Source organism: Notolepis coatsorum (assembly GCF_963971535.1).
Source record: "Notolepis coatsorum genome assembly, chromosome: 1".
NCBI lineage: Eukaryota > Metazoa > Chordata > Actinopteri > Aulopiformes > Paralepididae > Notolepis > Notolepis coatsorum.
The window spans coordinates 276,946,989-276,964,774 of record NC_140165.1 but is presented as its reverse complement, the minus strand read 5'-3'; the positions used below and the strand labels follow the sequence as shown (position 1 = coordinate 276,964,774).

At 46.2% G+C, this 17,786-nt stretch overlaps 1 protein-coding gene across 3 annotated transcripts in view; it reads right to left on the bottom strand.

Annotated features, from left to right (window-relative positions):
* Nucleotides 1-17,786, bottom strand: part of LOC311230595 (uncharacterized protein) — a 103,754-nt gene that overhangs the window by 84,148 nt on the left and 1,820 nt on the right. Inside the window, exon 2 of one of the 3 annotated variants that reach the window (XM_084316921.1) lies at nucleotides 4,856-5,019. The exons of the other annotated variants lie outside the window; for them this stretch is intronic. The gene's annotated coding sequence lies outside the window, so the exon portion shown is untranslated. The remainder of the gene's footprint in view (nucleotides 1-4,855; nucleotides 5,020-17,786) is intronic. 3 annotated transcript variants of the gene reach the window in all.

Below are 17,786 nucleotides of genomic sequence, written 5' to 3'. Positions count from 1 at the left end.
AACCTCCACGTTGTATTTTTGTTCAATAAACAATGTGGACTAGGCCAACAGTGGCTTTCATGAAGAAGGGAAAAAAAAGTATTGAAATTGACCCAGTTTTAGCGTTTTTATCAAACATTTTGTCTGCCCAACACAATCACCACGCACGTGCATATTTTAATCAATGGTTCATAACGTGCGTGTGTAATCGAAATGATCGTCACAACAGGTGCAGGGCACCAGGGGGCGCTGAGAGTCACACAGCTAGTGGCAGGCAGAGAGCCTTGCTACCATAGATATATGCTTGCTACTACTAGCCGAATGAAAATGTATCTGTTTCACCTCACTATTGCTCCGTGATTATAGCCATCCATCCATCTCTAAAGCTAACCACTATTTGTAAAAGCCACAACCACGTTACCATATTTGTAATAATGTAAATCATTGTGTCGTTGTACACATATTGTGTTTATAACGTTAGTAGATAACATAGCTTAGCTTGGTAGCTATTGTGCTAACAACATATCCCGACATCCGGCTCGCTGGCCAGCATGAACGGCGGACCCAAAATGGTTCTCTCCTCTCTGTACACCCCGTCCCCACGGGTGCCCTGCCGGGGGGCCCATGGACGCGACGGCGGCGGCAGCCGTAGGGTGCTCGAGCCCGTAAAGGCTAGTGTTACACGATAGCTATGAGCTAACTAGCGCTGCGGGCTCCGGCGGCCGCTTGTCGAGTCCACAAGCTCCTCCGCGGGGACGGGGGCACACAAAGAGGAGAGAACCACCCGCAGGGACGGCGGGCTATAGGCTAACGTCAGTGAGTGTAGTAGTCCCGACTGTAGCAGGGACGGCGGAGATATAGGCTAACTGTGATGCACCGAGTGAGCCACCATTGATCTAGTACTATGACCCGGACGGACATAAGGCATACGTTTCCTGAAGTGACGTCACGGCCGTGCTAGGTGCTAGCGTCTGATAAGCTTTTAGATTCGGCTCATTAATATGCACCTGTTGTCCTGTTGTGACGTCTGCGTTTGATAAGCTTTTTTGATTCACGCGTGCAGGCCTGTACACTGCGATGATATGATCGCGAATTGCCCCTTTAATTGGCCGTTGCGATTGGTAAATATTATCTGGGGGCGGGCTTGCGAGTAGTGCTTTCAAGCCTTGCATTCGCATTTCACTCCTAAATTATCCAAGGCGTGTGATGACGCCACTCACGCGAGCTGTCAGTGCGACACAATGTCGTGGTGCTATGAAAGAATCTGTCGGCAATGAATGAACTTACTGCGATCACCGATAGCCTGAGTGAAAAAAAAGATTTGCGCGGAGTGAATCTGGGTCACGCTATATACTTGGAACTTGTAGTCTATCGTGCGATTAAAGACCATGTCCCTATCTGCGTAGTCTATACATCCAACACCAAATCCCATAATTCCTAGCGAAACGAAACTGAATGTGGCCGCTTCCTTTAAATAATAATATGGCTCTTGCTCCGCAAGAACAACGGAGTGGATAATGGATATCAGTCAATTTTATGACAACCACGTCCGATGTGGAGAGATGATAAGATGATGATGATTGACGTGATGATGTGATGATTGATTGACGGGGACACGGAAACTTCTAACGTTCAGGATCAGCCATGCATTACGTGAGTACCCCACTATTAGGACGTGAAATACTGTCTACTTAAATTGACACCGCGGATCAATAAAGTATCAACCTATCTATCTAATAATGAGACGATATGCAAATAATATAATACTAATAATTGTCGGTTCCCCATATATGAAATGAAATGACTGCTGGTAAAATCACTGTTTATTTCTCGTTTTGCATAGTATTACATTCCACTTCTATAAACAATCAAAGTCCTACCGTAAGAGCCTCATACGGGTCAATTAAACCTTTTTTATTAGTCTTTCCTTCGAGCTAAGTTGGACTGAACATTTCACTGTCAAAAGCGCATATGTAAATAAGGTTGCGTTGCAACAGTTTTCAAAATAAAGGTCATATATACAAATACCTCTCAATTCTTATAAAAAAAAAGTCCCGGATATACATAAACATTAATTGGCATATATCTCTATAAACGGCCCAACACATTGATCACTTTAGGCACACACTGAAACCAGTAACATCACAAATATGAAGCAGGTAATTACCCATACAAATAATAAACCTTTCATGAGGTTATTTACAATAATAATAATTAATTTGATTTCTAAAGCACTTTTCATTGTGAAACAAATGTATGCAGAGTTTCTTCTCCTCCTGATTAATGGTGTGTGTGTGTTGTGATGATCTCATTCAAGGAGCACTACACAAGCGCGCGCACACACACACACACACAGTTTGTTGTTTTTGTTCTATTAGTGATTTACACACTCTCAGTTGGTTCATTATAAAAGATACAAACCTGAAAACAAACGCACTTAAATGTTAAATAAAAGGACCACAGTAATGAGGCAGGAGGAACATATTTTTTTTAATAATGGTAAAATTGTTATTAAAAAATTTGCCCCTAAAAAATATTTTTTGCCCTAAGTGTGCCCCTAGTGAAAAAGCTTAGCGTACAGCCCTGGCGTGCATGTTATTCGTGCGTGGACCTTTTTAACTCTTTCAGAGTGGCATTTCCGGTGTCAAATGGAAAAAAATAAATAATGAAATTATATACCAATGATGTAAACTACCCATAATTGATCAGTAGGGTTTAACCTGGAGGTTGGGCTTTAAGTAACGTTATACCAATACAATAGGGTCCAGGTGCAGCGCCGGAGAATCCTGGCCGTAGCTCTGCTCGAGGCTACTCGAGTATAGGTCCAGGTGCAGCTCCGGAGAATCCTGGCCGTAGCTGGAGGCTACTAGAGTACACACAGACAGTGGAGCTTGTTGCGTGGTGGCGATGTCTCGCAGATAATACAAGTACAAGTCTAATTATATAATATATATATTTTATAAAAAAAGAAAAAAAATTATATAAAATTAAATTAAATTTTTTTTTATCAAAAACGATGATACCGTGATATATACCGTTACCGTCTATGCTTCAAATTATACTGTGATATAAATTTTAGACTATACCGTCCACCCCTACCTCATCCCATTTCTGCTCTGCACTATATAGTAGGGGTGGACGGTATGGTCTAAAATTTATATCACGGTATAATTTGAAGCATAGACGGTAACGGTATATATCACGGTATCATCGTTTTTGATTAAAATTTTTTATTTTATTTTATATAATTTTTTTTTTTTTTTTTTATATAAAATATATATATTATATAATTAGACTTGTACTTGTATTATCTGCGAGACATCGCCACCACGCAACAAGCTCCACTGTCTGTGTGTACATTAGTAGCCTCTAGCTACGGCCAGGATTCTCCGGAGCTGCAGCTGGACCTATACTCGAGTAGCCTCGAGCTACGGCCAGGATTCACCGGCGCTGCAGCTGGGCCCTAGTATTGGTATAACGTTAAATCACATTCACAAGCCCTCAGCTCGAATACGCATCGAATCAGTGTTATAAGACATTGATATCAGGAGCTATCTGTAGCTACTGCTAGCCGGATATATAACGTTAATACAACGCCTCAGTGAATTATTTAGTTCAATGGGACATTTCGTTTTGAACGGTGAACTAACTTGTGTTAACGTGAGCTAACGGCTAACGGAGCTATCATACACGTCTACTCTCTACTAGACTTGATGGAGCGTTTGTTGATGTCAGGAGCTATCGGTAGCTGGCCGACTAGATACCGTTCGGTTAGACAATGCCTCATCATGTATTAAACTAAAAGTGAATAGTTGACTGGGTCATTTTGTAACGGTAGCTAAGCTAACGTTAGCTCAGGGAGACGTCCCGTCCCACTAGACTACTAACTAGTAGACCCGTGTTTACATGCGTGCGGGAGGGGCTGGCACGCCCACTGCGCGAAGCCTTCTAAATAACTTTTTCCAGTTCGCACATATCTATTATCTATGACTAATTCTATCTATTTTTAGGGGCAAATGCGAGTGAAATAGTCGCGCTGTGGTTACATGACGTCATTGCTATTTTAGAGCTGCACTACCGGTTACACGGTATAGGCAAAATCCATACCGTAGAGCAAATTCATACCGTTTATACCGTATACCGTTTATACCGTCCACCCCTACTATATAGTATTGTATATTAGTACATTGCATAGTATATTGTATATTGTATGGTAACTCAGTTACTTCTATTCTGCATCGAACATTGTACATATGTCTATACTGAACACTGTGACCTCTATTTTTACTTCTATTTTACATGCTATACTATGTTATTTCATACTTATCTTGTCTAGCACAGTCTCTGGAGTGTAACAGTAAGAAGCATTTTGTATAAAAGTATTCTGTACTTCTGTATGACAACTATTAAAGAAACTTGAACTTGTCTGAAAGGAGGGTGGGGAAGCCCCAGGGAAACCGGGGGGGATCACCCCTCCTACCTTACCCTTGATACGGCCAAGTTGAACAGGTAACCCTGTTAATATGTGAACACACTGTTCATTATCATTACAGGCTGAGAAAATAATTCATTCTTCACTCATATGTCACTAAGCATAGCTTTATAGGTTAATTAACCCCCTTAGTTGAGAGTTCACGGTACCTGAACACACATGATGTTCTCAACACAACTAACCAGATCATTTTTACACATGTAAAACAACAACCCGATTTGTATGGAGAGAGAAGCTATACCAGTGACAAGACAATTCACACACAACACGCGTCGTATCCTAAATGTATTGCAGCAACACCCGTTTTGGAAAACGTCGTTATTACAAAACATTTAGAAGGGAAGGAAGAAGAAGTGTTTAAGGTCCGGTCGGGACCTTTCCTACCCTGAGCGCAGGCCAAGCGAACTGCAATCTGGCTAACGGGGCACCGACGTTGAGCACAGCATTCCTGTGTTGATGACGAGGGCAGCGTCGCTGCACCACCCAGCCGCTACGGTTCTCCATGTTCTCGCTGGCAGGGCTCCCGGTGTAGGTTCGACTAACATCCTCTGTCAAAGATGACGTCGTAGTCAGAGTGTTTTAAAGGGGAACTATCTTATAAATGGCCTTTTTGAGTGTTTAGCATTGTTTCCTAGCTATGTGAACTTATATTAATATGATCTATGTCTCAGAATTCTCATATTGGCGCATTCTTCCAATTCTCCTCTCACAATATTCACCCTCACTGAACTGAGTCGTTTGAAAATGTGCCTATATGTGATGTCATATAGTCACTGCTGCATGTTAATGTTCAGGCGGGGCCGACGGTGCACAGTGGTTTAGGTGGCACCTGCAGCTGCGGCTGCAAAACAGCTCGAGATCTTGAGGTAGAAAAATGCTGTTTTTGAGGACTTGATTAGAAATACAAAACAATGAATAAAAAAAATATATATATTACAGAGGTGTTCCATAGACTCACAGGAATTGTGTAAAAGTGCCCAAATAGTGAAAAAAATAGTAAAATAGTTCCCCTTTAAGGCATGTTATAGTCATAGCAATGTTCAACAGTGTAGCATCAAGCTAACAGCCGCTCTCGACTGATAGCACCATGCTAACGTTTCCTAGCCTAGTGACACAACGGGCTAGCGCCGCAGCTAACAGCTGACTGGCTAACAGGTAGGCCACAACTAGCACGCAAGCTAAGCAGCTATCACCTGAACTGTACAAAACGACATAACAAGCCACACTTCAGACAGGCCGCCGTCTGAAACCCTCCTCATCCTTTAAGAGAGAAGAGAAAAAGAGATGTCAACACAGTTTACAACGGTGATTTTACCAGACATCCGGCGGAGCCAGCACAAGTCCCATCTGGGCTACAGCCGACTTGAACATGGATCTTCCGATAACGAACATTAGTGATGCACCGATGTGAAAATTGTGGCCGATACCGATAACCGATATTAATATTGCTGTTCTGGCCGATACCGATATTTACCGATGTCGATATCTCTGTATAGAAAACACTTTATGATAATCAAATAAAGAGCTATTTTCCAAAACGCATACGTTTTTTTTACTTTTGTAACTTATTTTCAGAAATTACTGATATTTTGAAACTATTTAATGCCAAAACATGTAAAAATAAAAAAAAAAGATATAAAAAAAAAACATTTTTTTTTTTTTAATATTGGCCCTATCTTGATATCGGACCGATACCGGCACGGGACAGAGAAGCATCCGCTTGTCCAGAGAATCCTGGGATCACCAGTTCCTGGTCGCGGCCCACTAGTTGACTATAATGGGCTTCAGACCAAGATCCCCCGCCGTCGCCTAAGAGGCTGAACAGAGGACCCTAATCTGGGGCCGGCTTTCGTAAAAATGGTCAGCTAGCCCCCATAGCACTAACAGACAAGTGGTGCTCGCAAGCAAACATTACTCACCCAGGCTTGAAAACCAACCAGTCCCTCACAACAGACTTCCACAGTCCAGCTGCATAGCAGGAGGGTCAAACCCATCCAGCCGCAGCAAAGGAGGACTGCAGTTTGGAGAGTATATTAGCGACGCAAGCCCCTAATACGAAAAAAACGGTGGAGGTTTAGAATGATCATCATCTTCCAGACACTCCAGTGACGAAGACAATATCGCCGTATTTTCTCGAAAAATAGTGAGAGAGAAAATAAAGATATGATGTCAACGTATCTCCTTGTTCTTCCTTTCCTCAGACTAAATATTTTTCTCCACGTCAAGTGGGCATGTGAGCAGCACTTAGCTTGTGGCTGAAATTTGAGAAGGAGATGAGTGTGTGGCCCCACCCCTACTTATGTAGGTAAGCGGATGGGGGTGTGGCCAGATGAATGCTGGCATGTAAAGGTACATGGTGGAATTTTTTATTCAGTGTATATACGCTGAAGCGAGATATATGCAGATAGGTGCTGAGCGAAGCCATAACGCTACAGAACCATTTGTAGTGTGGTAGTGAAAGGGTTAACATTCTGTAGTGTGGTAGTGAAAGCATTAACCCTTTGTAGTGTGTAAGTGAAAGCATTAACCCTTTGTAGTGTGGTAGTGAAAGGGTTAACCAGACATGCAGCATCAAGGGCCAAATTACTGGTAAACGGGAAAGGAAAAAGGGGTCTGCCATAAGCTGGGAAAAGAATGCACCAGGGCTTGATGTCATAATGACGGGAATGCGTGAGAGGTCTGTGCTTGGGTGGCTGTTGGTGGGAGTGGCATTTTCCTGTGTATATAAACCCCACCCCCCCTCACATGTTATGTATTGCACCTGACGAAGGCCACACAGGCCCAAACGTTGTGCCCTAAATAAATTCACATTGGAAGCCATTTAGACAGATATTCATTGTCTCCTGCCTACTATTACCTCCTTATACTACACATCATTATTGGTAGGGATGCACCGAATATTCGGCCACCGAAAGGGTTTTAGCACTGAAAAGATATCACTGAATGTCAAAGAACAGGGTTATGTAACGTTTGTAACCTAAAGTGTTGTTGTGATGACGTAATCAAAACGTGCAATGTATAACGCAACTTGGCAGCTCTTCCTGTGTTCTGCAGCCTGTGATAACCAACTCCTCTTGGGAGTCGCGCTGTTTCTATGTAAACTCCGCAAGCAACGCATCCAATAAATGCGTCTTTAACATGCTTTATATCCTCGCCATTACTATATGCCTGTCGCGGTTCAAACCTTTTGAACTAACGTTAGCGTTAAGCTAGCCAACAATGCTTCCATTCCTCTTTGACCCGTCTCTCGTAAGCTACGTCATCCCCCGCTAAGAGTCACAGGAGATGTAGTAAATACAACAGTCCTGTGTGTGTGTGTCTTTATGCAGTTTTAAAGCACCTTGGCTTTGTTCTGAATGCACTTTGTTGTAGTTATCCTACAGAGAAAATAAAATGCACTTGACTTTAATGCACATTTTGTTGTATGCAAAGAGAAAATGTTTAAATTGTACAATCTTTCAGCAGTCAGTCTGGAATTAATGTATGCATTCAAAAGTGCTGAATAAATGTTTTATGGGCCCATAATAGTGATTATTAATATTATTTAAGTTACGTTTTGCCATAATCATGTATTTTGCCATAATCAGGTAGCTAAAAAAAAAAAACATTATATATATTTATATTAATCATTTTCGGCCTTTCGGCATTCGGCCAACTGTTTCCTATTTTCGGTATCGGTTTCGGCCAAGAATTTCCCATTCGGTGCATCCCTAATTATTGGAATGGAATTCTGAAACCTATGGAACCCGTTCTAGTGATTGGCTGGTCCTAAGGTCGTTTGGAACAGGGTAAATCTGCATTTTTCCATGCCCCTAGCTCATGGAATGAACTCCAACAGTCCTTAAAGCTTGAGATGCTCCCCTCTGTTGCAGAGTTTAAAACATTGATCGTCAACATTTGTCAATCAAGTTGTACACGTTTTAATTGATTTGTTATAATTACTTTTTGCCTCACCTTGTTGTCTTATTGTTATGATTTTATATGCCTTTTTTGTCATTATTTCTGTATGTACACTCGATGCGACTGAATAACTATTTCAATGGACAATGATGGAAAATTGGAAATTAAGGCAAATAAAATACTTGTCGTTGACTGATGTGAAAAATATTCCAGAATGCATGTCTCTGGCCTGCTGTCAGCCAGCCTATGTGCCAAGTTTCATCCATCCTTGTAGTTGATAGATAGAGATATAATGCAGATACTGTATACAGACAAATGCAACCAAATGCATGGTGGAGATAATGATTGTATTTATAATTTATAATAGGGAGACTTTAAAAGGATGAGGCTGTACAAAAGGCCCAAGGACTGGGCAGACATAAGGACTGTGGGGTGCTGTGCTGCTGTTCTGCTGTTCTGCAGCGGGACGCCTCTCAGTCAGACATAAAGGCTGTGGGGGGCTGCTCTGCTGTTCTGCAGCAGGATGCCTCAGACATGTCTAGACATGTCTGTCGATAGCCAGCATCCATATATACTAGTGGGCTTAGAGATTCCTTCAGTTCATGTGTGCGTCCCTGATCACAAGTAAGTGTTAAATATGTGTATGATGAGGACGCTTAGTTATTGTTGGTGATTTATATGGTTAAGGCCTATACTAATGTTATAATTCTACCAGCTGTTTAGGAAGCAATTTACCAGTATGTTTATAGTGATAATCTAGCCTATTGGGTATAATCTATGTTGTTGAGTATAGTATCTAGTATCTGTTTAGCACAGTTTATCCCTGTAACTAGTATAGGTAAAGCACTGCTTATCCCCATTGGTAGTTCCACTCGTGAGGTTTATGTTACTTGCAGCAACAGTATATTGTATAGTATATAACAGACTGATTAATGAGTACTAGTAACGCTGATGTCTTTGTTTCCTCCCCATTTAGAACCACACACACACACACCCACTCTCACATACTCCCACCGTGTTAATGGGAAATAGAAGTAGAAATCGCCTGTGCATCTGTCTGACCATTAATAATAAAACTCATCAAAGAACGTTCCTGCCTCCCGTGTCCTGACTAGACACCCCGTGTTGTTGACTACATTTCCTAACCACCAAGAGCTTCACTACAAATGGTCCTTCGAACCGGATAGAGTCAACGATATGGCAACCAGTCAAGGAGGGATGAGCCTCCCCGCTTCACCATCCGTGCGCCCCAGACGCACCGTGCAGCGCCCGAGATGGCTAGACGATTACCTAGTGGACAGTACACGCCAGCGTGACACAGAGCAGCTGCGCAGGCATGAAGAGGATAAAGCACAGCTCAGTCCCGCTAGAGGCACATCCCCCATGCCACCAATGCAGAATGTGCACGAAACAATAATGCACCAAGTTCTGGAGACTGCGCGGCAACAGAGTGAGACGGCTCAGAAGCAAACCGAGCTTTTGGAGCTTGTTCTGCAGCACCATTCCTCCCGATCCTCAGCTCAGTCATCAAGGAGGTCATCACGGCATCAGACTCCAGTTCGCCAACTCCACCCAGAAAGAGTAGGTGAAACGCAGGTCTCCCCTGCCCGTGCACCTCACTACTCCCCAGCCGAGGATCACCCAAGTATAGCTGCAGTGGAGCTTGTTCTGCAGCACCATTCCTCCCGACCCTCAGCTCAGTCGTCAAGGAGGTCATCACGGCAACAGACTCCAGTCCGCCAACTCCACCCAGAAAGAGTAGGCAAACCGCAGTTCTCCCCTGCCCGTGCACCTCACTATTCCCCAGCCGAGGATCACCTAAGTATGGCTGCAGAACTAACCGACCAGCTAGAAGATTTGAGTATCCATGAGCCAGAGTGGACACTTCCCCCACCTCTCAGCCGAGCCACTCACCCCCTCCAACGTGCAATCGAAGTACCCCACGGCCTTCAGGCTTGCAAGCAGGAGAACCAACATAACCAAGGCTCCTCTCGTCAGCCCAGCCAGCCCAATAGGCCAACCCAGAACCTGCCGCAATCAGAGGGCCTGGCAAGAAGCGGACCCTCATACTGGCCACCGACCTCCTACCCGAACCCACGAAGCACATCCAATGTGGCTCCGCCTAGCCGCAAGTACGAGGAAAGGAATGAGCCTCAGCAGAGTTACCCGCCACCAACCTGGGCGACACCTCAGGTCATGCAGCAACCCATGCATCAGCACCTGCCTCAGTCTGCACACCAGTCAGCACACCAACCTCCGTATGTGCCCTACCTCGCCTACCAAGGGAACCCAGCCATAGCGAGACCATATCCCTCCACAGTATACCAGCATGCACCCCCCAATATAGAAGGTCCAACATTCCCGGACTTTAACAAGGAGGATAGAGCCCAATACGTGGAACTACGCCTTTCCCTCAGTACACTCCTCAATCCTTCTCATTCCGAGCACTACAAGTATGCCATTCTGCTGAAGCATATAAAGGTGCCGCGTGCCCACCGCCTGGTGCTGGCTTACGCAGAGTCAAGTATGCCCTACTCTGAAGCTCTGAGGGCACTGGACGAGCGATACGGACGCCCATACCAGTTCGCTCTGAAGGAGATAGAGGACATGGAACGCTTACCACCCATTCGAGACGATAGAGCCCTCGACGAATTTGCCATCAGAGTGCAGTCGCTGGTCGGGATGCTGAGGTCCCTTCAAGGCGAAGGTCACGAGGAACTCCATTGTGGCTCAAACGTGAAGCGCCTCCTCAACAGGCTTCCCAAACACCAACAAGAGAGGTTCCGTCGTCAACAGTACAGGGAGAACCCAGACAAGACGAAGCTGTCCCTCACCGACTTCGCAGAGTGGCTGAGGGTAGAAGTCAGATGCCTGGACATTGAGCCCTCCCTTCATGCTCACAGTGAGAATGACAGGAGAGACCCCAAGTATCAGCCCAAGATAAAGGTCACTACGGTGATGCATGGTACAGACAACCCCCAAGATCCTCCACCCGAAAGGCCCTCCAAGGTATATCAACCTGTCCAGACCCAAGGGAAGGGTAAGATATACTGCCCCTACTGCGAGTCAGAACACTACCTCAGCCAATGCGAACGCTTCGCTAAGCTGACCAGAGGGGAGATAGTGGACTGGATCAAAGCCAAGAGAAGGTGTTGGAGATGCGGTCGTCCTCACCTAGCCTCTGCCTGCGACCTGAAGAAGCCGTGTCGACTCTGTAAGTCCAAACACCTCTCCGTCCTGCATGAGGTTAACCAGAGGAGTGGGAACGAGCCCACCATCACCTCAACAGCAGAGACTCACTACCTGGATCAGCCAAACGGATACAACCGAGTGCTCCTGAAGATCGTCAGAGTCAACCTGCACTACATGGACAGAGTCTTCAACACCTACGCAGTGCTGGATGATGGCTCAGAGAGAACCATCCTGCTCGCTTCAGCAGCACGCCACCTGGGAATACAGGGTCAAGCGGAAGACTTGACCCTTCGCTAGAGCTGCCGCGGTATTGATTATTTCCTTACCGCACAAATTTGCAAAATATTTCCTACCGCCGCGGTTTTTACCGCACGCACACAAAAAATAAAAAAAAAAAAGTTTGAATGCATTTTTTTTTTTAGTAGTAGTCTACTCTTTATAGCATATAGCCTGCCTCTAGTCTAAATGTCTATCTTTAGAGGATGACTTTGCAGCATGAATATTGTTTGGGATTCGGCAAGCACGCATTAGTTATTGAAAGTGAAACACGGATGCGCAGTTCACTCGGTGTCGCGGGCACCCCCCCGACCCTTTCTTATTATTATTACTATAAAGTTACTACTTTATAATAAAGGCATTCGTTTTGTGGCATTGACATTATATAGTTATACGTTCAATAACATCAGCGTATTTACCGGACCATAGCAAGCAATACTCTATTCATATCTCAGTTCCTTTCTTTGCTCAGAGCGTGCTGAGTTGTCCCATTCTGCGGTCTGTTAATAAAGTTTTCAATCAGACAAGTGTATAGAATGAAGGGCTTTTATTATAACATTCGTTGCAGACAGTAAAATCATTATGTCTCGTTTAGTACTCCTGAGGCGCGATGGTAGTCCACTCCGGCGGAGAGTTAAAGCTAACGTTATTAGCCGTGTTGTGATGACCTGACATTCAGGACGTAAAAACGTGTGACGCGTCTCTCTTCTGACCAATCAGTGGTCTGCAATGTTTCACGTGACTTTTCTGGTACCCAATAGGGTCGCTTGGAACCTCGATAGACGAGTAGGGTATATCTGCAGAGCCGCAAGCCCAACGAGAGGAGGGTAATTTATTATTATTATTATAAAAAACAGCGGTGACGCGGTATTCAGCCTACTCTGCGGTGGCCGTGATGTAACAGCGATACCGCGGTAATGCGGTAATCGCGGCAGCTCTACCCTTCGCACTATCCGCCAAGACGTCAAGACCCTGTCAGGCTCACGTGTCTCCTTCGCCATTGCCCCAGTATCCGAACCAAGGAAAAGGTTCCCTATTCAAGGTGCCTTCACCGGTGAACAGCTAGGTCTGTCTCAGTACAGCTACCCAGTCACCCAGCTCCAGGAGAAGTATCGCCATCTGCGAGGCTTGGTGATTCCACCAATCGACGGAGCTCAGCCAACCCTCCTGATTGGATCTGATCACGCCAACCTGATCGTACCGATCGAGCCGGTGCATCTGGGCCCCCACGGTGGCCCTGCGGCAGTCAAGACTAACCTCGGCTGGACACTCCAAGGCCCAGCAAAGTACATGCAGCAACAGCTTCAGACCACACAGTTAGAGCCATATGAAATCCGCGTTCACGGAATCGCGGACGGAATCGCGGAATTAACCAATAAAAATGGAATCAACTGCAAAACGTGGAATATTGCAGAATTTGGCCTAATCTGGACTGAAATTTCGTTTTTGGGTGGAACGTTTGGTGCACACGCGACCGGGGAGGCGGGGACGCTACAGCGTGTTACACACAACACAGCCGCGGTGCTCAAGCGTCTGGCTGCTTCAGTGTTAACGTCGTCAAGAAGCTAAACAATTCCACAATAAGCCCTGAATTCAGAGCAGAACAGTATCCTAATGACTTTTATGCCTCCGGTGATAAGGTGTTTTGCTAATTCTGTCAACGTTCCGTGGACTGGACCCGCAAAAACACTTGCGACACTATTGTGATTAAATGGCTATAACGTTAGGACATGATCGCTTCTAGCTAAATCTAGTGCACCCACTATTTGTTTAATGCAAACGATTGTCATTATACACTGCCCTTTATAAACTAAATACACTTAAATAGCTATGTAACGTTATAGGACTATAGATGGAAATGATAGCTTCTAGCTAAATCTGGTGCACCCATCAATTTGTTTAATGCAAACGATTGTCATTATACACTGCCCTTTATAATCTAAATAAACTTAAATAGCTATGAAACGTTACAGTACATAGGACTATAGATGGAAATGATATCTTCTTGCTAAATCTAGTGCACCCATCCATTTGTTTAATGCAAACTATTGTCATTATACACTGTCCTTTATAAACGAAATAAACTAAACTAAAGGTGCCTAAATTATGCATTACTATATTTCATCACAATATAATAGATATAGCTAGGTTACTGACATTGTCTTTGTGATAATGTCAGTAGTAGCTAGCTGTATCTATTGTTTACACTTGACATTTTTATTTTGTCACAATATTAATTGAAAAATATTGTGTAAAATGTAACTATTTCTGAGTTGCAGCACTTAAAAACATTAAATGGACTGTTATATCTTATTCAATTGTGGACATTTATTCATTCCCACTTATTAGACACTATTTCTGATGGTAAAATGAGCATAAAAAGCAAAATACAGAATTCTGAAATATTAAAACGGAAAAAATGGAATTTGGGAAAAAATTAAATGGAATTTGGAAAATAATAAAACGGATTTCATATGGCTCTACACACAGTGCTTCTTCACTGCTGCTTCCTCCCCGGCTGCCGAGCTATTCAGCCAAGTCGAACGGCTGTGGCAGCTGGATACACTGCCTTTCAAGAGCGAAAGGTTAGTGAACAGATCCAAACAGGACAAGTACTCAGCGGAGCTGTTGGAGGCCGAGACCACCCGTGTAGAGGTCAACAGAGTGCAGCGGTATGCCACCCCCCTCCTGCGAGTCCAAACCATGCCCAAGCTGCAAGTTTCAAAGGAAGTTGTAATGAAGAACCTGCGGAACACAGAGAAGAGGCTAACTCAAGATCCACAGCGTGCATCTACCTACCAAGAGGAGATCAATAAGCTAGAGATAGCTGGGTACATCACCAAGATTAACCCCAGCCAGGCCGACGCATCTGAAGAGTCATGGTTCCTGCCCCATCACATGGTCAGGCACAACGGCAAAGACCGGATTGTCTTCAACTGCAGTTTCCAGTACGGCGGGCAGAACCTGAACAACTACCTCCTTCCAGGCCCAACACTGGGACCCTCACTCCTTGGAGTCCTCCTGCGATTCAGAGAGCATCGAGTCGCCATAAGTGGGGACATCAAGGGAATGTTCCATCAGGTTCGCCTGTTGGACAGAGACAAGCCCCTACTGAGGTTCCTCTGGAGGAACCTAAAGACAGACGAACCTCCATCAGTGTACCAGTGGGAGGTCCTGCCCTTCGGGACAACATGCAGCCCCTGCTGTGCAACCTTTGCCCTCCAGAGACATGTCATCGAGTCTAGCCAAGAGGATGTTCGCCACAGTGTAGAACAGTGTTTCTATGTGGATAACTGTCTGCAGAGTCTGCCCACCAAAGAAGAGGCAAGCAGCCTCGTGAACAAGCTGAGAGCCCTCCTAGCCACAGGCGGCTTCGAGATCCGCCAGTGGGCCAGCAACCAGCCAGAGGTGATCGGCAACCTGCCCAAAGAGGCCAAGGCAGATAGCAGTGAGAGATGGGTCTCCCAGACCCACGGGGAAGCTCAAGAAATGACACTAGGACTCAGTTGGCACTTCATGGAGGACACGCTCCACTACAGACATCGCCCGGTCTCCCCAAGCCAGACGACTATGAGAAATATCTACAAGATACTAGCAAGCCAGTATGACCCCCTAGGTCGCATCCTGCCCTTCACCACAAGGGCCAAAGTCTTGGTCCAGAAACTATGGGCCAAAGACCGCGACTGGGATGACCCACACTTACCGGCCGATATCCTGCAAGCCTGGACCACATGGGAAGAAGAGCTCCCACAGCTCCCAACAGTCGGCCTCTCCCGGTGCTACTTCCCACCAGACGTCGACGTAAGTGCGCTCACCCTCGAGCTCCACGTCTTCTGTGATGCTTCCGAGTCCGCCTATGGGTCAGTCGCCTACCTGCGTGGCGAAGACCTCCAAGGCCAGGTCCACGTATCCTTCATGCTAGCTCGCTCTAGAGTAGCACCGAAAAAACAACAGTCAATACCCCGCCTCGAGCTTTGTGCCGCTCTGACAGGAGCCCAACTTGCCCAACTGATCCAGAGAGAGCTCACTCTTAAGTTGAAAGAGGCGGTGTTGTGGTCCGACTCCACCACAGTGCTTACCTGGATACAGTCCGAGTCATGCCGATACAAGGTGTTCGTCGGGACCCGCGTATCTGAGATACAAGAACTGACCGACCACCGGTCATGGAGGTACGTGGACACAAAGAATAACCCAGCAGACACTATCACCAGAGGAATGACAGTGTCTGACCTAGCCAAGCCAAATCAGTTTAGTCATGGTCCCGCCTTCCTCCAACAACCACGCACAGGTTGGCCACTCAGACCCTCGGTCACAGAAGTTCTGGATGAGACGGAGACAAGGAAGCCTGTGTTCTGTGGCCTCACTTCAACCCTTTCGGCTCCAAAGACCCCAACCACAGAAGACCATTCCACCTTCGAAGACCTCCTTGAGGCCACAAGTAGATCACTGCACGGGGCGGCGTCTCCGTCAAGTGCCCCCAGTGCGGACGACTATGCCGAGGCAGAACTCAGAATCCTTCAGAGAGCACAAGGTGATAGCTTCTCAGAAGAAATCAAGTGCCTACAAACCGGGAAAGTGATTCCACCAAACAGTAGGCTTCTGGCACTTGCCCCAGAGTACGACGTACCTAAAGGCCTTATCCGCGTAGGCGGTAGGTTGCGCCGTTCCACCAGCCTGGAGGAAGACACTGTGCACCCGATCCTGCTAGAACCCAAGCATCCTGTCACTAAGCTCATCATACGACAGTACGACAACAAGCTACTCCATCCTGGAGCCGAGAGGGTCTTTGCTGAACTCCGGCGCAAGTTCTGGATCCTCAGAGGGCGTGAAGCAGTGCGCCGCCATCAGCGATTCTGCCCGGAGTGCCAAAAGTGGAGGGCAAAGCCGTCTATTCCCAAGATGGCAGATCTGCCCCCATGCCGTCTCCGCCTCATGAAGCCTCCATTCTACTCAACAGGAGTGGATTGCTTCGGCCCGTTTCAGGTCAAGCGAGGTCGGGGTACTGAGAAAAGATGGGGAATAGTTTTCAAGTGTATGACCACTAGGTGTGTCCACCTAGACGTGCTACACAACATGGATACCGACTCATTCCTTATGTCGCTCAGAAGGTTTGTGGCACGACGAGGAAACCCCTTCGAACTCCTCTCCGACCGTGGGACCAACTTCCGTGGAGGAGAATTGGAGCTCAGAGCAAGTTTCCAGAACATGGGTAAAGAGCTGCAGACCCAACTGGCAAAGCGCCAGATCCGCTTCCAGTTCAACCCCCCAAATGCACCCCACTTTGGCGGGGCCTGGGAGCGGGAAGTCAAGTCCATCAAGGCTGCACTCTACGTTTCTCTTGGAGCACAGACAGTGACCGAAGAAGTCCTGCGGACAGTACTGACTGAGGTAGAAGGAATCCTCAACTCCAAGCCGCTGGGATATGTGTCGACAGATGTAGCCGACGTGGACGCGGTGACCCCCAACTACCTCCTCATGGGGCGGCCCGACTCCTCACTCCCTCCAGTGGTGTACCCTGAATCCGAAATCCTCAGCCGGAGAAGATGGCGACACAGTCAGGTGTTAGCCGACCAGTTCTGGACCCACTTCCTGCATAACTACTTACCCTCCTTGCAGTCCAGGCAGAAATGGGTGAAGGACACAGAGAACCTCACTGTCGGCACGGTGGTGAATCGATGGTGATTGACCAGAGGCTACCTAGAGCACTGTGGCCTGTAGGACGGGTCACGAAGACCATCAGGAGTGCCGACGGGAAGGTGCGGTCTGCAGAGGTGCAGGTGGACGATAGGACCTACACCAGACTAGTGGCCAAGCTTATTGAGTTACCAGCCATCCCAGAGGACGCCCCGACAACGACTCCGGAAGACAGTTGAGCCTTTCCATGAACTAATCCACACCGTGGATTAGGGGGCGGCTGTACAAAAGGCCCAAGGACTGGGCAGACATA